The following is a 23,388-nucleotide window of genomic DNA, read 5'->3' as shown; positions in this document are numbered from 1 at the left end:
GCATCAAACCAAACACAGAAAATTCAAATCCAGGAGGAAAAATTGTTAAAATTAAAAACTGAAATGTTGATGTAACAGAGAATAATTAATATATCAGAGACATTCGTGGCAAAATGCTGCCTCTCAGGTCAGGTGAATTTTCTACCACTGTATTTTCAAACATTTTCTTTTTTCTCCTCTGTGACTTCCTTCTGGAAATAACCTTCAGGGCTTTTTGAACTTTTGACACATTTGTATGTCTCCTAAAAGGCTTTCACCTCAGAAGTTTCGCTGGCGTAAAATTGTATCTATTTGATTGAGAGCTGTGGGCTCTGTAACTTGGACAGGTTGGTTAACTTCTACGTGCCTTAGTACCCTTATGTTTGTTTGTTTATGTATTTATTTATTTATTTTTGAGACAGGGCCTTGCTCTGTCACTCACCCTGGAGTACAGTAGTGCCAACCTGGCTCACTACAGCCTTGATCTCCCACGCTCAGGTGATCCTCAGACCTCAGCCTCCTAATAGTTGGGATTACAGGCATGCACCACCATGCTTGTCTAATTTTTAAATTTTTTGTAGAGATGGAGTCTCTCTATGTTGCCCAGGCTGGTCTCAAATTCCTGGGCTCAAGCGATCTTCCCACCTTGACCTCCCAAAATTCTGGGATTACAGGTGTGAGCCACTGTGCCCAGTCTAATACCCTTATTTCAAAAGCACAATTTACTATCTACCACATAGGATTAGAGTATGGATTAAAGGAAATAATGTAACACAGTCTCTATCATAGTGCCTGGCCAAAGAAACATAAAGCCAGCTCAGTACCAACATAGCTCTATGCTTGGTAAACACCAGGTTTAAAAAAATAGTCCATTATAGCCTCATATCTTACTGTATAGTTCAAAGATTTTACTTCACCCCACAGTATCTGTTTCTTTCGACCATCATAAGGTTGAGAAATAAAATGAAATTAAATCTTACGTATACTTTATATTCTAAAGTCAGCTTGTAAGATGACTAATTGGAATGTTTAAATTTACCCTTGGAAAGCCTTTTAATGGCTTATAAAATATAGAAGGGTATGTGTGATTTTTAAATACAACTTTGAAAGCAACATTTCTTTAAGCATTTTTTCCCCTCTGATCCTCATTGAATTCTTCAAGCCCTTTTATGATAAAGAAGCAAACTGATCTACTTGCCTAGAAATAAATGTATCACTTTTTCACTGTCTGGGAAATTTGTAAAATCATTAACCTATTTTCCATGACCACCAACCATTGCAGAATTGCCTCTTTCCATGGCTTGAGGGACAGTGGTATGGTGGAGAGTCTTTTAGTTATTTCCTCTTTTTTCTCTCTCTCTTTTCTAACTATTCATAATTGAATAGCTACCCAGTTGGCGTCTAACACTATGGACAGTCCATGGCCTGCTGTGCCCATCTGACCCCATTCTGAGATGTGGAGAGAGCACAGGCCAGGATATATATACAGATATTCCCTTGTTGTTTAGGCTTTTCAAAGTTGTTCAAGTGAAATTCAGTGCTCTAATTTCTGAGGGCCATCTCAATTCTAAGGCTGGGCTATCCATAAGCATTCCAATCTACTGCTTTGAATTTGAAAGACACATTTCCCAGCAAAACTCACTTCCTGGTTACTTTCTTTCCTGCGAGAAGGTTCCTCATTCGGTGGTCTCCATGGGACTGAAGTTGAGTTCTTCTTCAGAACCTGTGTCATAGAATGAATGTAATGTCTAATGAAGCGTCGTGACGCCGAATGAAAATGTCACATCGGGATTTGGCAGGATGGGAAAGGGTCGCCTGTAGAACTCAGATTTGGATCAATATCTCTAATTCCTCTTATCCCTACCCCTCGAGAGGAGTCCTGGTTTCTGCCAAGAGCTCTCAATAAAGAAGGGTCTAAAGAGCTATCCTTGCAAAGCAGGCCAGTGCTAATAAAATGACAAAAAGCATACTAAGAAGGGGATCTGACATTTGAAGTGGAGATTCATTGAAATCTGGCTTCAGGCAAAGGAAACTGTTGGATTTGGATAGATTTGCTTCTTTCCCTGTCCTTGGAGTGAGCTTTTATTGAAGAACAACATACATAAAGAAAAGTTCACATAGCACAAATCATAAGTGTGAAACTCACTGAACTTCAACCAATGGAGCATACTCATGTAACCAACCATGTGAGAAAAAGAACACCAACCCTGCCCCTCAGAAACCTCCCTTAGACTCCCTGCCAGTGACTACCTCACCCATAACTGCTTTCATGTTTGTGACAGCAGAAATAACAGGTATATTTGCTTTTGAAACTTTATTCAGCTGCCTATTCATAATACAGCCTAGGAAAACTGGGTTAACGTGTTGGTTTCCATATCAGTGGTGTGGGAGACATTAATTCTTATATTATTGCCTATCACAGTGTCTGGTGTGTAGCTGGCATTCAATAGAAGTTTCGAATATAGGGCTAAAATGAAAAACAAGAGTTGGTGTACAAAATACCTTGGGAATAAACTGGGGTTCCAAGGAGAAAAGTAAGGATCCGGCTGCTTAGGACAGTATATATTAAGTGAACTGTGTCTGATCAGTCACAAATTTAATTTGTAGCAGTTTATTATACTATCCTTTTATATTACAGTTAGAGGACAATGTTGATACTCTGAAACTATTTATGTCAAATATTATATCACCTTTGCTTTTTATTTTAGGATAATAAAGGAGAAGTGACAAATATTGGTCATAAATGGGAAGTGTTGATTCCAGTTAGATTGAGGACCTCTGCTTTATTCAAATTTCTCTTCCACACACTCACCACACTTGAGACATTTTGGGGATGCTCATGTCTCTTTGCATAGCTCAAGTCATTCCTGCCATTTAAAACAGTCACCCACAAGGAAACTATGACTTGATAATGATAGCTTTGAAAAACCAAGCTAGGAACTGAAGTTATCTTTTAGTATGCACCAGATAGCCATTGTGTAATATTTAGCAGTTTAGGCATTGTTGATATTGAGCAGGCTTAGCATTAGGCATGGAGATGAAAATAATTACAAAAAAAAAAAAATCCAGACTTCCTTGCAATCCTGGTTGGCAAGAAACACTCAGACTCAGGGAAACAGCAGCCCTGAACCCATGGCCATCTGTCCATTTATGGCAGTGCACCCTGATGAGGGAGGTGACACTTAAGCTAAGTGCAGTGCCAATACCTAGCCAATAAGACTGCAATTGGGAAGGGATTCTGGTTCCAGGGAATAGCTGGTCACTGAGAAATAATTTTAGTAATGTATCTAGTACGGTGTTCAGTGCAATAGATCAAACTATGTGGCTTACTAGAGATGGAGAGAGCAATTCTAAAGACTTCAAGTTAAATGGGAATGTATTTTTGCATTAACTAAACATTTGCTAAGTATCTTATACAGTTTGGATGTTTCCCTCCAAACCTCATGTTGAAATGTAATCCCCAATGTTGGAGCAGAGGCTTTGTGGGAGGCATTTTTGTCATGGGGGCAGATTCCTCATGAATGGCTTGGTGTCCTCCTGGCAGTAATGAGTGAGCTCTCACTCTGAGAGCACATGAGATCTGGTGGTTTAAAAGAGTGTGCCACATGCTCCATCCCCTTGTTCACTCTTGCCGTGTGACACGCCTTCTCCCACTACCCCTTCTGCCATGAGTAGAAGTTCCCTGAGGCTTCACCAGAAGCCAAGCAGAGGCCAGCACCATGTTTCCTGTACAGCCTGTAGAACTAGGAGCCAATTAAACCTCTTTTCCTTATAAACTGTCCAGCCTCAGGTATTCCTTTACAGCAGCACAAAAACAGAACAACAGTATCTACTATGTACCTGGTATAGGGAAGATACAGAGAAAGACTGTTGACAGCCTTAGTCTATCCCCAGCTAATACAACTTTTTCAGAAAAAGCTTGATTCCAAGTCCTTGGAAGAAGTAAAGCTGAGATTGAGATTTTGGGCATCCTTGGTGATTACTGAGGGAATTTCTATTGACCAGAATGTGTGAGGAAACCATACACAGTGCTGTGGCCTAAAGGCAGAGAGAATTGACACAAGTGCTCATAGGCAGGCATCCCTGTCCCTCTCTACCTATGTATAACAGACAGTATTCACATCCAGGCTCAAATTCTAGTTCCTCCTCAGAGCCCTCCCTGGTCCCTCAGTCAAGTCATTCTCCTTTCTCTGAAATTATCTTATTGTCTAGATCATTCATATGGATTTTGTCCTTCATTGCTTTGGTTTGTAATAACATGTATGTATCTTATCACGCTATCTTTAATGTGAACTCCTGCAGAGCAAGGGGCATTTGTTATAACACTGTTTACTCCCTCACAACACAGCACCTGCCATTGTTCTCTACCCATGACAGGTGTTTTGCAAGTATTTGTATGTTGATTAATCTGAAGCACCAATGCTTGGATTTGTCTGTTTTATATTCCGACCTAGTCGTTTCTGAATACTTAGGCTTGCTTTTTCAGCCTACCAACCAGTTATCTATGGGTACCAAAAATCATAATTATACACCAAGATCCAGGGATCTGGCTCTCCAATATATGTTCTCTATGACTTTGAAAAATTCTTAATTTTGTATACAGCATGTATTTCATCATATATTAGAATACATAAAATCACATAAAATATATGATATATGCAATTATATACATTAGAAATAGTAATAACATAAATATATGCACATATACACACATGTGTGCACACATATAGCATATTATATATGACATGAATATTTTTATGCATACATATATGTAAATATGTATGCATGAAGTTTTGTAAATGTACAAACACACAATATTTTCTTTTGTACTTTCTGCTTTCACTCGATCTCTCATACTTTGGTTTCCTAAGCAGTTTGCAAACCAAAACAAAAATAACTAAACATAAAACTGAAATGAATAAAAAGTATGTGAGGGGCCTGAAGAACTTCACTTTTGGGGAAATGACGGAAATGGGCAAATGTATGTAAGCATTTCAGATGCTGAGTGAATTTTAGAGACATATGGTTGACAGTTTTATGCAAGGAAAAATGAATTGGTGTTCTGCGCCATCACACTAAGAATGCGCAGAGCTTCATTTCAACAAACAAACAAATGAACAAAAAATAAGAAGAAAAAGACTTTTGTACCATTTAGCCAGTACAAAATTCAGATCCAGTATTAAGGACTGATCATGGGAGAAGATAGCAAGAATGCTAGACACTTTACTTCTTTCTCTTTTTTGTCTATTATAAAAAACTACGTTGCAGCTCTCAGGATCAGAGAGCCTGGGTACTCTTTTAAAATGTAATGCTAACAGTAACAAAAGAATAAATTACGTAATCCTACCCCTCCTTCACTATTACCAATAACAGAATCCTCTTGTATCCATAGCCAGGGTGGAGATTTCTATCCTAAGAAACACACCCTAGAATCATAGCCAGGTAAAGCATTCATGCCATTCTAAAGTGAGGCCCCAGACAGCCTGTAAACCTCCCGCTTCTGAGTTTCCATATGCCAAGGACTCTCCCTCCCTGTCCTTGCTCCTGGTGACCTTGAACCACCTTCAGAGGTAGACCTTGTTTGATGTTCCTGGCCTCCAATCTAACTCCCTGAGACTCTTCAAACATGTGCAGGTATTTTACCTCTCTGTACCTCAGTTTCTCCATATAAAATGGTGGTAATAATAGTATCTACCTGTTGAAGCTGTAAAATGGGTACATATTTATAAAACTCTTAGAAGAATGCCTGGCAGATAGTAAGTGCTATAAAAGTATTTGTTGTCAGTATGGATATTCTCCATTTGTCCAGAATCCAAACCTTTTTTTTTTTTTTTGAGATGGAATCTCGCTCCGTTGCCCAGGCTGGAGTGCAGTGGCATGATCTTGGCTCACTGCAACCTCTGCCCCCCGGGTTCAAGCAGTTCTCCTATCTTAGCCTCCCTTCCAGGTAGCTGGGACTACAGGGACCTGCAACCACGCCTGGCTAATTTTTGTATTTTTAGTAGAGACAGGGTTTCACCTTGTTGGTCAGGCTGGTCTTGAACTCCTGACCTCAGGTGAGCCACCTGCCTCGGCCTCCCAAAGTGCTGGGATTACAGGCATGAGCCATGGTTCCCGGCCCCAAACTTTTCTTACTTGACCAAGCCCCTATCCTCTCTCATCTGGAGTTACACAAGAGCCCTCTAACCATTAGTTTGCTTCTAATTTTGCTCTCTTATACTCTGTCTTCCACAAATAAGCCAGAGGATCCTATTTAAAAATGAGTCATGCTCTCCAGAGTTTTATCTGTTTCAGAAAAAAACTCCAAAGTTCTAGCCATGGCCCCCAAGACCCTGGAATGAAGCATCTGATTATTTAGAACCTGTCTGGTCAGACATGCTGCTGTGTTTTTGACTTTATAGAACCCCACTTACACTGTTACTTGCCATCCCTTCACCATTCTGACCAACTTATTTTTGTCACAGGGCCTTTGCACTTGCCAATTCCATTGCCTGGAGAGTGCTTCCTGCATGTGTCCAGATAGCTCATTTTCTCACTTCCTTCTGATGCCTGCCTAAATGTCATTTTGATCAGATAGAACATTCTTAAACATATTCTTTAAAATAGTAGCTACCAATCTCTATCTTGTTCCATTTTTATTCAAAACATTGTCATATGTCATATTATTTATTTGCTTAGTTTTAAAAAATATAATAAAAACTTTATCACCATTCTTACTTTAATCATTGCTATATACTTCTCAGATTCTAGCAGAACACCCAGCACGAAGTGGGCAATTAATAAACAAATTTAATGTTGGCCTAATTTTAGAAAACATTTTAATCATTTCCCATCTTAGCAGATTAAAAAGGGGAATCCTTATTATCTCTTAAAGAGAAGGGGAAAAAAGCAGTTGAAAAAATTTAGCAATTATTTAATAATAATAATAAAACCCTTATACACAGACTAGAAGGAAACTCTACTAACCTAATAAAGATGATCTACGAAAAATCCATCAGACTTTACAGTAAAAGCTTAGAAGCACTGATTTTAAAATCATAAATGAGGGCTGGGTGTGGTGGCTCATGCCTGTAATCCCAGCACTTTGGGAGGCTAAGTTAAGAGGATAACTTGGGGTCCAAAGCTGGAGACCTGCCCAGGCAACATAGTGAAACCCTATCTCTGTAAGAAATAAAAAGCTAGCTAGACTTGGTGGCAAACACCTGTAGTCCCAGCTACTTGATAGGCTGAAGCAGGAGGATCATTTGAAGCAGGAGGATCAAAGCTGTAGTTAGCATGCTCACACCATTGCACTCCAGCGTGGGCAATAGAGCAAGACTCTGACTCTTAAAAATAAAAGGGAGGGGGAAGGAAATCAGAGATGAATGAGTATATTGGCAATCACCATTTTCACTCAATATTTTATTCAAAGTCCTAGCCATTAAAGTAAGAAAAATAAAATGAATAAATACTTGTAATAAATGGGACAAAAAAATACCCTGTCAATTCTGGGATGATATTAATATTCAAGTAAAAGAAGCATGGGAATCCATAATCAAACTACTAAAATTAATCATCAAAATGTATCACTTGGTTTCTAAACATAAGACCAAAATTTGAAATAAAGTGAGTTCTTATACACTAGCAATACACAGTTACAAAGTATAATTCGAACATACTATTTGCATTGCCAAAATATTAAGAACTGAATAACTTTGAGATAAATCTGACAACAGAAATACAAAGAGAAAGTGATAAATCCTTATGTAATAGCATTAAGAAAAGTAAAAGTAAATTGTTTTTTAATAGGTCTCCACACAATTATAAAAATGTACTTCTCAAATCTATAAAATGTAATATCATTGCACTGTACCTCAAAATGATATGAATAGGTATTTTAAAGAATAGAAACAAGAATCAACAGCAGGCAAGACATTTACCAATGAAACCTTGGTGTATATTTACCAACAAAACCACAAAGGGATCCAGCAAACTGAGATCAACATCTACTGGCAGATGGTAAGTAGTGAATTGTACGCATACGGAACAACCAGTAAGCGTATTCATTTGTGTAAATGTGATTTGCTGCAACCAGTTTGGAAAAGAAGTTGGCATTGTCTTGCAAAGCTGAAGGGTAGGTTGTTTTTTTGTTGTTGGCCTGCAGGTTTACTTTCTCTTTGTCTAGTCCCAGGGTAGTCACATGCAGGGTAGTTCACCTAGCAATCCCCACCCCCAGGAATGTACAATCAGGAAACTAACATACTCACTGGGAGACATGCAGAAGAAGGTTCATCTTGAAAAAGTTTGTAATGGCAAAAAAGTGGAAAGCAAACCAAATATGCTTTGACAGGAAATTGGATGATTTTAATCTGTAATGTTCACATAAGTAAATGGTACAGATCGGTGAAAATAAACCATAGTGTCACATATTATTACAGATGGATTTTAAAAACATTATTGAGTGGGAAAAACAAATTTTAATAGGATATATATAGTAGGATACCAGCAACATAAGGCCAGAAACATATAAATATTTGTAATATATTTCTTATTAAAATATACATAATGTGGCCGGGTGCGGTGGCTCAAGCCTGTGATCCCAGCACTTTGGGAGGCCGAGGCGGGTGGATCACGAGGTCAGGAGATCGAGACCATCCTGGCTAACACTATGAAACCCCGTCTCTACTAAAAAATACAAAACACTAGCCGGGCGAGGTGGCGGGCGCCTGCAGTCCCAGCTACTCGGAGGCTGAGGCAGGAGAATGGCGGTAAACCCGGGAGGCGGAGCTTGCAGTGAGCTGAGATCCAGCCACTGCACTCAGCCCGGGCGACAGAGCGAGACTCCCTCTCAAAAAAAAAAAAATAAAATAAAATAATAATAATAATAATAATAATAATAATAATAAAAAATATATATATATATACATATATATATATATACACACACACACACACACACACACACACAATGTATGGTAAAATATATGGTGGTCCAAGAATCTGAAAAAATTAAGAGTGATTATCATTGTCAGGAATGTGTGGTACCATAGTTATGAATAAAGGAGAGGAAACATGATTATATCATTGGATGCAGAGAAAAAATTTGATAAATTCCAACACCTATTAAGAAAGAAACTATTAACAAAATAGTAAAAGAAATGGAAAGGAAACTTTCTCAACCTGATAAAACTGTTTACAAACAACCAAATTTCACCTCTTTTGTTTAATAATGTAAAAGGAGGACTTGACCAGTGCAGTAAGTCAAGCAAAGAAATAAAAGGCATACAATTTGGAAATAAACTGTCTTATTTGTAGTTGATAAATCATGAATACTGAAAATTCTAAAACATCTACCTAAAAGGTTTTTAGAAGTTTTTAAAACTATTAGATACACTTATGTATGCAAAACAATATACAAAAATCAATTGTCTTTTTATATACTAGCAATAACAATTGTAAATTTAATGCAGCAACACCATTGACAATGAGGTCAACAAAACAGAAAACACTTCAATATAAATTTAACAAAATAGGTACAAGATTTGGACACTGCAAATTACCAAGCATTAATAAAATAAATTAAACACAAATAAATGAAGAGATGTACAATGTTCATCTGTTGAACATTCAATATTATTAAGGTATCTGTTCTCTCAAACTGATCTATAGATTCGACACAAGCCCAGTCTCAACCGCAGCAGATGTACTACTCCTCTACATCTTCCTCCCCTTTTTCCTCCTCCTCGTTCTTCTTTTTGCTATTGTTATTATTACTATCATTTTTGTAGAAATGGATAAGCTAATTCTAAGATGTATATGACATGAAAAGGCTATATAACGACTACAACAAGTTTGAAAAAGAAATAAGTTGAAAGACTATCTGATTTCAAAATGTATTATAAAGTAGTCAAGAAAGTACGGTAGTGTGTGTGTATGTGTGTGTGTAAATATATATGTATATAGTTATAACAAGCTAGGAGTCCAGAAATAGATACCCACATATCAATTGTTTTTATAAATTTTACCTAGACAATAGAATAAATAAACTTTTTTTTTATTTGATTCTTTACAGATGGTACTCTAACAATTGATATCTTGGCCGGGTGCGGTGGCTCACGCCTGTAATCCTAGCACTTTGGGAGGCCAAAGCGGGTGGATCAACTGAGGTCAGGGTTTCGAGACGAGCCTGGCCAACATGGTGAAACCCCTTCTCTACTAAAAATACAAAAATTAGCTGGGTGTGGTGGTGGTTGCCTATAATCCCAGATACTTGGGAGTCTGAGACAGGAGAATGGCTTGAAACTGGGGGACAGAGGTTGTAGTGAGCCAGGATCCTGCCAGTTCACTCCTGCCTGGGCAAAAGAGGGAAACTCTGTCTCAAAAAAAAAAAAAAAAAAAAAAGATTGATATCCATATGAAAAAAAGATAAACTTTGACAATTCACATTGCATACAAAAGTGAACTCAAAATGGAACATGGGACTAAATACAAAAATTAAAACTATAAAACTCTTAGAAATAAATATGGAAATATTTATAGTTTGGATACAACAGCAACAATATAAACCATAAAAGAAAATGTTGATAAGTTGGACTTCATTACATTAAAATCATTTTTCCTTTGAATACCACCACTGGGACAATGAGAAGGTAAGCCACAGAGTGGAAGAAAATATTGGCACAACACATATCTGATAAAAAAAAAAAAAAAAAAAAAAAAAACTGGAACAAAATTTTTTACAAATCCTAAATGAGAACACAAACAATGCAAAATGGGTAAAATCTTGAATTGACACATCACCAAAGAAGTTTTAAGGATGGCAAATAAGCATATGAAAAGCTGCTTAGCAGCATTAGTCATCAGGGGAAAGCAAATTAAAACCATAATACGATGTCACTGCATACACATTACCATGCTAAAATTAAAAAAGCTGATGATGCCAAATGCTGATGAGATATAAAGCAACTGAAATTCTCATACATTGCTGGTAGGGGCATAAAATGATACAACTATGAGGAAATCATTAGGCAGTTCCTGATTAAGTTAAACATAACCTACCGTATGAACCAGACATTTCATTACCAGATATTTACCCAAGAGGAATGAAAATAGATGCCTGCACAAAGCATTGTACATGAATGTCCATAGAGGTTTTATTCACAATAAGCAAAAACCAGATATAATCCAAATTCCCATCACTAAGAGAATGGAAAAACACAATGTAGCATATCTACCCAATGTAATACTATTTTGCAATAAAATTAGGATACTACTAAAACATGCAACCGCATAGATGGATCTCCATGAATGAATCATTATGCTGAGTAAAAGAAGTCAAAAATAAAAACTTTATGTTTCAATTTATAAATTGAAAAACCTAGAAAATGCAAACTAACCTATTTTGACAGAAGGCAGATCATCAGTTGTCTGTGACCAGCCAGGAGTGAAGGCAGGGATGGAAGTATTTTGTATGTATTGTGGTGGCTGTTTAACTAGTGTTTGTATCTGTCAAAACTCATTGCATTGTGAACTGTAAATGGATTTTTTTTAATGACACCATTAAAATACAAAAGCAAGCCACTAACTGGGAAAAGTATTGCACCTGTATGTGTATGAGAGAGGTCTTGTCTCCCAACTATATGAAGGACACTTTTAACTCAATCATAGAAAGAAAACAGACTGGGTGCGGTGGCTCACGCCTGTAATCCCAGCACTTTGGGAGGTTGAGGTGAGTGGATCACGAGGTCAGGTGTTCAAGACCAGCCTGGTTAAGATGGTGAAACCCCATCTCTACTAAAAATACAAAAATTAGCTGGGTGCAGTGGCAGGCACCTGCAATCCCAGCTACTCAGGAGGCTGAGGCAGGAGAATCGCTCAAACCCTGGGGGCAGAGGTTGTAGTCAGCCGAGATCGTGGCACTGTACTCCAGCTTGGGTGACAGAGTGAGATTCCGTCTCAAAAAAAAAAAAAAAAAAAAAAAAAAGGGAAAAGAAGAAGAAATAAATATACTTTGAAAAAATTGACAAAATATGTCAATAGACACATTTCCAAGTAGATATATGAATGACCAATAAGTACATAATATCATTAGTCCTCAAGAAATGTCTATTTAAATAATAGTAGCTAAAATTAAAACTTTGAACTAAGTCTACCTAATGAATATGGATTATCTGAAACATCCCTACATTTCTGGTGGGAATGTACATGAGTACTAACGCATTGGGAATGTTTTAAAGGTAAACATAGGACTTACCATACAACCCAACAATTTCTCCCCGGGTACTTACCCAAGAGAAATAAAATGATATGTGCATATAAAGCATATGCCTATATTTGTATATAAATATTTTAGGATCCAAATTAATATGAAACAATTCAATTGTCCAGCAACAGAAGAGTGGGTATGCAAACTGTTGCATACAGTGGAATACTAATCAGAACCCAAAAAGAACTACCTATGTACACAACAACATGATAAATCTCAAAGCACTATATTGCACAAAACAAGCCAGAGACACCAAGTACTTTTGTATAATGTATGATTATATTTATATAACATTCTAGAACACTCAAGACTAACCTATATTGACAACTGATACTGGTTGTTTGAGGCTGGGGATTAGGAAAGGGACTACTTGCAAAAGAACACATGGGAACTTTTTGGAGGTAACAAGCTGTGTTCTCTGTCTTGATTATGGGCATATATACTTGTCAAAAGATATCAAACCATATACTTAAAATGTATGCACTTATTGCACATAATCACATCTGAGTAAAGCTGAGTTTTTAGAAATTCAAAAGAGGGGTTATCATAGTCAGGAAAAACAAAAGAACATCCAGAGACCCTCAGAGGTGTTGTGATATTTCATCACCAGGTAATAATGTAAGTATTTGGCATAAGGATTTTTGTTTTACTATATTTCAAGCCTTATATACTCATCATATATGTTCTTTGTGCAAATGAAATATTTCATAATAAGAAACAGATTAGCCATGGTCTGGGAGATGACAGTAGCCATGCATATAAGTGACAAAGATTAATATACTGATTATAATAGAAAATCCTGCAAATCAATAAGAAAAAATAAACACCGCAGTAAATACTAAGCAAGATATGTTAGTAAGCAATATGAAGATCAATATACATACAAAAAGAAAGTCAACTCAATAGTAATCATGGAAATACTAATTAAAACCATAATAAGACACCAATTATCACAACCAAAACAAAACAAAAACAAAACAAAAAAGGTGTGATAATAGTAAATTACGATGAAAAATGGAAATTTAAATGTGTAGAACCACTCTGAAAAGCAAATTCCAGTCAACTAAAAAATGGGCATATTCTGATCTAGACAAACTCTCTCACAGGTTCTCAAGAATATACAGCTGATCCTTGAACAACATGAAGATCAGGGGTGCCACTTCCCATTTGGTTAAAAATTCTTGTATAACTTTTAACTCCTCAGAAACTTAACTACTCATAGCCTACTGTTGACCAGAAGCCTTACCGATAGCAAAAATAGGTTAACACTTATTTCATATTATATACTGTATCCTTACAATAAAGTAAGCTAGAGAAAGGAAAATGTTATTAAGAAAATCATCAGAAAGAGAAAATACGTTTACTGTTTACTAAGTGGAAGCGAATCATCATAAAGGTCTTCATTTTCATTTTCTTCACATTGAGTAGGCTGAGGAGGAAGAAGAGGAGGGGTTGGTCTTGCTGTCTACGGGATGACAGAGGCAGACAAGGTAGAGGAGGTAGAAGAAAAGGCAGACACATTCAGTTTCATCTTTATTGAAAAGAATCCATGTATAAGTAAACCAGATCAAACTCATATTGTTCACAGGTCAACTGTATATAAAAATTCCTATCAGCTATGTTTATAATAGCAAAAAAAAAAAAAAAAAAAAAAAAAGAACAACAGAAAAGAAAATAAGAATATACCACAAGCTAAATGTCCATCAACATTATACAATGTAATACTATAAAAGACTAAAATAGGTATCAACATGAGTGAATTTCAAAACATAATTATGGGGGAAAATATATGCCCCCTGCTTAATGAAATTTGAAATGTGAATACTTGACAATTTTAAAACCATTCTGCATATTGTTTAGGATGATATAACTATATAATTAAATATAAAGAAATTCTTAGGGATAAGAAACTCTGAGGGCAGTAACTTTTTCTAGTTTGGGAGGGCATTAAGAAGAATGTGATCAGTGTGAGGTACCTAGGGCCTTCATCGTTGTGATGATCATTATTTCTTAAGCAGAATATTCATAACATAAGTGTTCATGATATCCTTACTCATATATTTGGTCTGTTGAAAATATTTTACATTATAATGTTTAAAGTATAGGAAGAAAAACAAATAAGGAAAATGAAGAATGAGAGGAATTTTCTGGTCCCAGGAGGCATCATTCTGCTGGATGAAGATCCGCTTACTCTCTGTGCCCTCTCATAACATTATCATCTCAGACGGCTTTTCAAGGTTGATGGTTTAGAATGGTGATGAATCATGTTTTCCTGTTTTGTCCCAAGGCAACTTTCATTTTTCTGGGCCTAGAAGCTGGCTTCACAGGGAGATATTTTGGTCATAGGCATTCAAAGAAAAAACTATTTAAATCAAGCAAGGACCATCATTTCAAACTCAAAAAAGGGTGCAACTGTATTAAAAGTTTCAAAAGCATTCTGCATTTCTGTGATGAATAACAATCAAAATCTATGTCAAAGGTTTACACTAGAACTATGTAAAAAACACAAGTCAAGGAGAGAAACCAAGCAGATACACGGACAAAGATCATGACTCATACAATAGTGACAAAGAGCTGAGAAACATATAAAGACATTTCTTATAAGTAATTAACGAAATTCAAATTAAACAAAAATTAGCTTTTCTGTCCATCAAACAGGCAAAGTTTGAAAAACAATGACCATGGTGTTGCACAGACTGCAGTAAGAATGAGACTCTACGATGCAACTAATGAGAACGAAAATTGATAAATTATTTCTGAAAGCACATGCTTAAAATATACTAATAAATTTAAAATATTCATACATTCTGTTTAAATAATTAATATTGTGGAACATTCACTAAGGAGATAGTAAGAGATGTGAACAAAAGTACACTTATAAGAATGTCTTTGTAATCGCAGCACTTTGGCAGGCCGAAGTGGGTGTTATCACCTGAGGTCAGGAGTTCGAGACAAGCCTGACCAATATGGTGAAACCCCATTTCTACTGAAAATACAAAAGTTAGCTAGGCGTAGTGGCATGCACCTGTAATCCCAGCTACTCAGGAGTCTGAGACAAGAGAATTGCTTGGACGCCGGGCAGTCATGAGCCGAGATCACACCACTGCACTCCAGCCTGGACGACAGAGCAAGACTCTGTCTCAAAAAAAAAAAAAAAAAAAGGGTGTTTTTGAAGCACTATTCATAATATTTAGTAGCTAAAGCTTCAATGATCATGAAATTAATTATATTCATATAATCATTGTGGTTTTAAAATAATATATAATTTGAGCTTTTAAAATACTAAGAGAAATGAATGAGAACTCCATATTTAATGAAAAAACATGATGCAAGACTCTCCTTAGTATGATGTCATTATTGTGTGTGACTGGTGGAATCTATGTTTTTGTCCATTTATGAGACAAATGAAGGAGGCATATTTTCTCAGAAATTTCTCTAATATCTCTGCTGCAGCCCACAACGTAGGAGAGAAGTTTATGATTTCCTCAGAGGAGGAATGGAAGTTACTTTTTAAGTATCATTGACAGAGGATTAGACTTCCCAGGGAAGATGGTTTCACAGAATTCTCTGAGCCATTTGCCACTCACGAATTTTGCAACCCCTTTGCAGTATGAATCTGACTCTGACATTCATATACACAGCAGCCAATGCTATTTTTTGGAATGCTCCCCCAGGTGGCAAAATCTCCCATTCAAATAGAACATTAAATGTAGTTTAAAATCACAATAACATAGAAAAAAGCAATCAGCAGGCAGCTCTAACTTCTGGCCACTATCTGTAAACAGGTGGTGAAATTCTTGTACCAACCAATTATTCAAAGGATATTGGATAAAATCAATGGCTTAAACTATACTTCTGATTTAAAACTAGGATCTGATTACTGAGTTCAGTTGCTCTAGGAGAGTGAAGAATTCGGGATTGAGGTTAAAATCAAATAAGATGACAAAGGTTTTTTTCTTTTAAGAAGTTCCTTCTTAGATTTCAATCCCAACAATTTCTCAGGCCATATTTGGAGATAAGAGCATTAGGGGACAGGAAGGGAAAAGAAAGTGAGAAATTGCTCTCACCTGTTAAAAAGTCTGTTAATGGATCCCAGCAAAAATCACTTGGTGGATTTCTTTCTGTTGGTATGGGATGGGAGAGGGAAGAAGTGAGATGTGTATGGGATGGGGCCAAGAGGGGTCCTTTACTCTAATATTGTTTCAAGTTCTTCAAGAAAGTGCCTCTACATTGCTTTTAATTATTGGCTCACTTACTTGTGTGTTTTCAAATAATCATGAATATATAATGACTCTTAAATTGTATCATATATTAGATATAGTAAGATAACTGTGATTTTAGGACATTGGGGGAAATAAACTTAAATTATAATTGTGGATAGTTATTGTATTTGAAATAAGGTACACCCGTATTTCTGTTTGCATTTTCAATATTGCCCTGTATTTCCCAAATTTTCATAATGGATTTTTCTTAAAGAACGGCTTATTCTTCATGATTTATATTTTAGTTGCTCAGATACACACATTTTTAGCATTTTAATACTTTAAGGACAAGTGACCAAAATATATAGAAATAGTTAAGTTTTAATGACAGGTTAGATGAAAGAATCACCAAGCATTACAAGTAGGATTTACCTCTTCACACTGTGTCATGCCAATGAATAGGATAAAGGTTTTCTGAAGCCTGTGCCTGCACCAGTTCCAGAATGCTCAATACAGACATGTTAATGTCTCCTTCAGTTTGAGTGTGAATTTGAAAAGCAAGAACTCATTAAATGATTTCTGTCAGCTTTCTGCCTCAATTCTCCACCTCTTATGGGTTCCTCTGACTGGGTCCACTGGGCTATGTAAGTTCAGATTTATTTTCAAGGAGAAAATAGGCTGATGACAAGATGTAGTAAGAGGCTCCATATCTTGCCAGTCTGAGAGGCCTTAATATTATTTGTTCTTTTAGATGAACTGCAGTGACCTAGAGCTTATCTCCAAGTTCTTCCCTACTGTCCGGCTCACAACTTGACCCCAGAGGTGCTAATGTGACCTGATTCTGAGGGCTTCAGTAACCACATGTTCACTCCTTCACCTGGCATGCTTTTGTGGGGTTAGGGTTCTGAGCTGGTTTATATTTTGGTCCTACATCAGTTTTCTGAGTCATTCATTTTCCGTTAAGGAGCACTACTTGTTTTACCTTGCTGTAGGGACTGCACGAGTCCTTAAACCCCTAGCTTTGTAAGTCAGGCTCTGCAGCTCATAGACATTTCCCAGAAGCTATTTGTCTAAGTCTTCATTGCTAAATTCGGTCGGCCTCCTACTTTTAAAACTTGTGAATATTTATGACCATCACTAATATGTGTGCCCTAACTGAAACTTACAATCACTTTGTGCTCTCTATCTGGTCAATTCCATTGACCCTATTCCCCTAACCTAGGAAGATCTACTTTCATTCTCTGAACCTTACTGTATTTTTTTTTTAGTCTTGTTGTAAGACTGTATATGGCATTTCAGATATGAAAATTTCAACTTAAGTGTGTGTTGACTTACATGTAAAGTAAACAGCCAATAGTGGTTTGGTAATAGTCTCTGAATTTGGCTGATGGAATTACTTATAGACGGTTTTAACTGTATTAGAAAAGTTAACATTAGTTCAAAATAATACTATTTTTATCCAAAAAAATTATTTATAAAGGACTACATGATAGTCTTAGAAACATGATAGCTTAGAAGATAATTTTGATAAAATTTAACATTTCTTTAAATATTTTATTTAAATATCCTTATTTTATTTTAAATATCCTTAGTAATTCAGGAATAGAATGATTATTCTGGGGCCCCAAAATCAACTAAATAAACAAGCTAAAGAGGTATTCCCCTTAAATTTGAAAATTAAGACAAACTTGCTTATTCATTAGTCACTATCGATCTAAAAGTTTTCAAGCAAGCAATAAGAAGATAAAATAGCATCAGAAATAATCATACAAAAGTAGGATGCAAATTCATAATCATTTGCAAGAAAATAAAATCTAGTAGACTTAAGTAATTAATTACATACTAAATTCATAAAACCCAGTAATTTTCCTATCATTGTGATAACAAGTCAGAAAAATGTAATGACAAGAAATAAATCTCATCTGTAATTGCAATAATGGAAATATAATGCTTAGGAATGAACTTGACAAATATTATATTGGAGTTAAGGAAAATAAACAGCTTTTTTATAGTATATAAAAAGATTTGAATAAAGACATAAATTAATCTCTAATTTTAATGTGCAATGACAATCCAATGATATTTGATGAGTTCTTTTTATCTATAAAAATAAATATATCAAAATAGCAAAAGAAAAAAGCTTTAATAAGGAAAAAGGAACAATAAGGAACTTACCATACATTACAATGTATTATAAAATTAATAAAGTAGTTTTCTAGTAGCTTAGATGGTTAAAACTGCATACAAAATCCAATGCCAAAGTCAAATATATATAAGAATTGCTATATGTTATGAGTGGCATATAAAAAATGAATTTTTATATAAGTGATATTTGACGGAACAACTGAAAATTTATTTGGAGAAAAAAATGGAAAATGTTACCTCATAACTTACAGCAACAGAAATATGAAATGTATATAAGATGTAAATTGTATAAGATGTAAAACACACACACACAGAAGATAAAATACCTGAAGAGAACAATGAGAGAAGATGTAACTTTCACTATATTAAAATGTGTCACTTTACAGCAAAATGATGAGTCAAAATTAAAAGGCATCAACAAATTCAGAAAATATAACATGCTGCAAATGTAATATAAGTATCTTTGAAATATACATGAAGACATTTATAAATCACTAAGAAGTAAGACAAACATCTTGAGTGAGGACAGCAACAGATCCATACACGATATAAACAAAAAAGTTCTTTTTAAATTGGTGAATATGCGTATATACAAATAAATATATGAACATATCTATCTGTGTTTATGTATAAATTCAACTCTATTTGTAATAAAAAGATACAAATTTTTAAAAACTACAAATTTTGTCTATCAACTTTGAGGAGTTTAAAAGGAGTATAGGAATAATATTGTTGAGATGAGTATTACATCTCACTAGTGCAAGAGAGCTTTAGAATTACATTCCTTTTAAAGACAATTTGACAGTATGAATCAAAATATTAGACTCAGTAATGCCACATTTAGAAATATATCCTAAGAAAAAGGCATGCAAAATTTAGCAAAACAGTTGTTTATTCTAGCATGTTTATAATAAAATATTTAAAATCGTCCAAATGCCAACAATAAGCTTAGTTAAATAAACTGGGGTACTTGAGACAGAAACAAACAAATGCAATGCTATTTAGCAATTAGAAATGATTTTGGTAAAGAACATCTAATGACTTGAAAATTTTTTTATGATATATTTCTAAGTTGTAATAAAAAACTTACAAACAATATATGCCTTACCATCCAAAATTACACATGGATACATATTCACATATACATACATATATACTACAGATATATAAGCATATATATTACTAGAATAAATTATAATATCTTAAATAATATAGTTTATTAATACATAAATAAGTAAAATAATAAAAATATAAATGATTTTTCCTATGTGATAGATCTAAAATTTTTTATCCTATTCATACTTTTATAATTTTAAAACTTTCTGCAATAAATATGTGTAACTAATATAGTAATTTTAAAGTATGTGTTTTTTTGCTTGTTTACTCATTCATTCACATACTCAGCAATCATTACTGAGCAGCTGCAGACAGTTTATTAGGTATGAAGTTAAACTGCCTCTGCTGTCATGGGGCTTGCAGCCTAATGGGATAGCCAGGCCAAACAATCATGCAGAAACTCCATGATTTCAAACATTTTGGCTGTCTAGGAAAAGAACTGACCAGGTGTTCTTGAGAATTTATAACTGCGATAATATTTAGTTTGAAGACCCAGAGGATGCTTTCCTGCAAAATTGACATTTAAGCTGAAAGATACAGGTTGAGTGTGGGACAATTAAGCAAAAATAAGGAAAGAGGTTCTCAGACAGAAGGAGCATCATTTGCAAAAGTCCATTGTGTCAGGAGGGAGCCTGGAAACACTGTGCTTTAGAAACACTGCAAATATTTGCTGATGAGGTTGGAGCATGGAGAGCAATGGGAATTTTTGGAGACAGGGTCTTTAGTTGTAAAATAAGGGAAATACTTTGTATCTGATATGGTTTGACTGTGTCCCCACCCAATTCTCATCTTGAACTGCAGCTCCCATAATTCCCATGTGTCGTGGGAGGGGCCCTTTGGGAGGTAATTGAATCATGGGGATGGGTCTTTCTCATGCTCTTCTGGTGATAGTGAATAAGTCTCATGAGATCTGATAGTTTTATAAAGGAGAGTTCCCCTGCACATGCTCTCTTGCCTACCACCATGAAAGATGTGACTTTGCTCTTCCTTCACTTTCTGCCATGGTTGTGACGCCTCCCCAGCCATGTGGAACTGTGAGTCAATTAAACCTCAGTTCTTTATTAATTACCCAGACTCTGGTATGTCATTATTAGTGGCTTGAGAACAGACTAATACAGTATCCTTAGAGCAATGGGAAACCACTGTGCGACTTTTTATCTTATTGCTCCTCTCAAAAAAGTTCCAGCAAGTTGGGGGAAGGATTACTTGGTCCTATCTCCAGAACCTCAGAGCTAATGAGAAATGAATACCAGGAGTCCTTCAAAACCACTTCTTTTAGAGACCTCTTAGCCCCTTCCCTAAAGTCCCTAACACCAAGAAAAAGCTCCAATAATCCCCCTGCAACATTATTCTGCTTTATATCTCCACTCAGGAGCTTCAAAATAATCACCCAGAAGTGTGGTTTCTCTGCTATCAATTCACTGTGTTGTTGCCTCTAGCCAACATAGAGTAAATTCCACCATATCCCCAACTAACTTGCTTGATATTATGTTTTTGATCTGGCCCAGAGTGGAAATTCAAAAACTGATAGCCATAATTAGCTAGTATTGCTCATGTCCTCTCTGTTCTGATCACTATTTTTTTTACTCGCTGTTATTCCTTTTGATCTTTCTTCTCATCTTTTTTTTTGCAGAAAAGTTTATATATGTATCCGTGGCACATTACAAACTTTTTAAAGGATTAAGAATGCTGAGGGTAAGCAGATTTTATAATTCTGCTTTTCAATGAAGAAACATATTCAGAAATGTAAAATGCATTGCTGAAGGACAAATCTGGGGAAGCCTGGTCTCTTAGCACAAGAGAATGCTCCTTTCACCACAGCATACCACTTATTATTAAGCACAAAGATCCTTTCGCCTTCTGCCTGGAGAGTAGAAGTTGCTAGATTACTATGGCTATGTCTGTGTAACGTACTTTGCACAGTAGTTAGCATAGCATTATACCCTTTTAGGTGCCGAAAATATGCTTTTGGATGATTGACAGCCAACCTGTGATTTTTTTCTGATCATGCAAGGCCAACCTGACATGAGAAGTCTTGGGAGGAATTCGTTCCCTGAAGAGGAGGTAGGCTGACACTGAGTGACTTGGAAATGACAGGAAGTCAGCTGAAATTGCTACTATAGTTAAAATGTCCTTTTAAGTAATTCTACATAAAATAGATTTCTCACCATCAAGAAGCTTCAACTGTTGATGGTGTAGCAATTTTAAGTCACAAAAGTAAGTTTAGGTCTCATGAGCATAAAATCATTAGGAACATGATACTATTCACATGTCACCATGCTCTTCATGTGGCAATTTAATGTCAGTGGAATTTTAAACAAGGAATAATAACAACTAATCGATACCAAGTGCTAACGAACAGGACCCTGACCATATCTTTTCATCACTTCATATAATCTTCACAACAAGCTTACAGCATCACAAATACCTGCCAATACTACTCTTACACAAATGCCAAAACTGAGGCTTAAAGAGGTTTTGAGATTCACCAAAGGTCACACAACCAGAAGTTGCAAAAATCCAGTTTGTCTGATCCAAATTATTTGTTCTTAACCACCCAGCTATACTGCTTACACCAAGATTATAATAAAAGAAACAGATGGTTACTCAAAAAAGTTGATTCTGGGCAAAGTTTATTGAGACTCTGGATCTACCATTGTCAAAAAAAAAATCAGAAAAATTACTTGTCAGATTGTGAAAAACTAAGTTTTAAGGGAATGAAAATTATCAGACTTGCAATAGATTAGCATACAATGAAAGAGAGAAATAGAGCTTTTGTAAAGCAGAATGGCCACATTAGCCTGATCAGTGCATTCTCCCCCTATAAGGAAATGAGAGCAAACAAATATGCAAATATGTGGTGATCATTAAATCAGAAATGCAAGTAAGTTTCGGAAGTCAAACATTTAATGGTATCTGGCCAAAACCTCGGTGCATCTATGTAATATAAAGATAGCCTTGACAATAATGCCCATGGCCGGGCGCGGTGGCTCAAGCCTGTAATCCCAGCACTTTGGGAGGCCGAGACGGGTGGATCACAAGGTCAGGAGATCGAGACCATCCTGGCTAACACAGTGAAACCCCGTCTCTACTAAAAATACAAAAACTAGCCGGGCGAGGTGGCGGGCGCCTGTAGTCCCAGCTACTCGGGAGGCTGAGGCAGGAGAATGGCGTAAACCCGAGAGGAGGAGCTTGCAGTGAGCTGAGATCCGGCCACTGCACTCCAGTCCCGGCGACAGAGCGAGACTCCGCCTCAAAAACAAAACAAACAAACAAAAAAGACAATAATGCCCATATGATAAAAGCACGATGGATAAGATTCCTATTTTCAAATCAGAAGTTATAAATTTAATAATTTCAGTAAATAAATGCTTTGTTTGAAATACATATCTTTATCTGCAATAGACCATTTATCATCCAAGCCTGGATAAAGTCTATGTCTTGGTTTGGAATGGCACCAAAAGGTGCCACCATTTCCTCAGACCTACTAGAATTTCACCTCTTAGTTGTATGTTGGGCAAATTGCAAGTCCTATTTCAGGAATGCCAAATATTATATCTGTGAAACTTCTTTCTCCTTCTCTACTCAGATCAACAATCTATGACAGAGTTGGCAACTAATGCTCACAGAGTGATAATCATCTATTTGGCATGACTTTCTGACATACTGTGTTAAGATGGATTCTGAGGTCTTATCCAGGGT

The 23,388-nt window shown here is 36.0% G+C and overlaps 1 long non-coding RNA gene across 1 annotated transcript in view; it reads left to right on the top strand.

The window, feature by feature from the left end:
- Positions 1-7,886: 7,886 nt before the first annotated feature.
- Positions 7,887-23,388, top strand: part of LOC115897410 — a 45,748-nt gene continuing 30,246 nt past the window's right edge. The window contains exon 1 of the long non-coding RNA XR_004057196.1: positions 7,887-7,977. This is a non-coding gene — a long non-coding RNA (uncharacterized LOC115897410). The remainder of the gene's footprint in view (positions 7,978-23,388) is intronic.

Source organism: Rhinopithecus roxellana, chromosome 5, assembly GCF_007565055.1.
Source record: "Rhinopithecus roxellana isolate Shanxi Qingling chromosome 5, ASM756505v1, whole genome shotgun sequence".
NCBI classification, from domain to species: Eukaryota; Metazoa; Chordata; class Mammalia; order Primates; family Cercopithecidae; genus Rhinopithecus; species Rhinopithecus roxellana.
The sequence above is the reverse complement of the archived record's forward strand: the minus strand, read 5'-3'. Positions and strand labels throughout refer to the sequence as shown.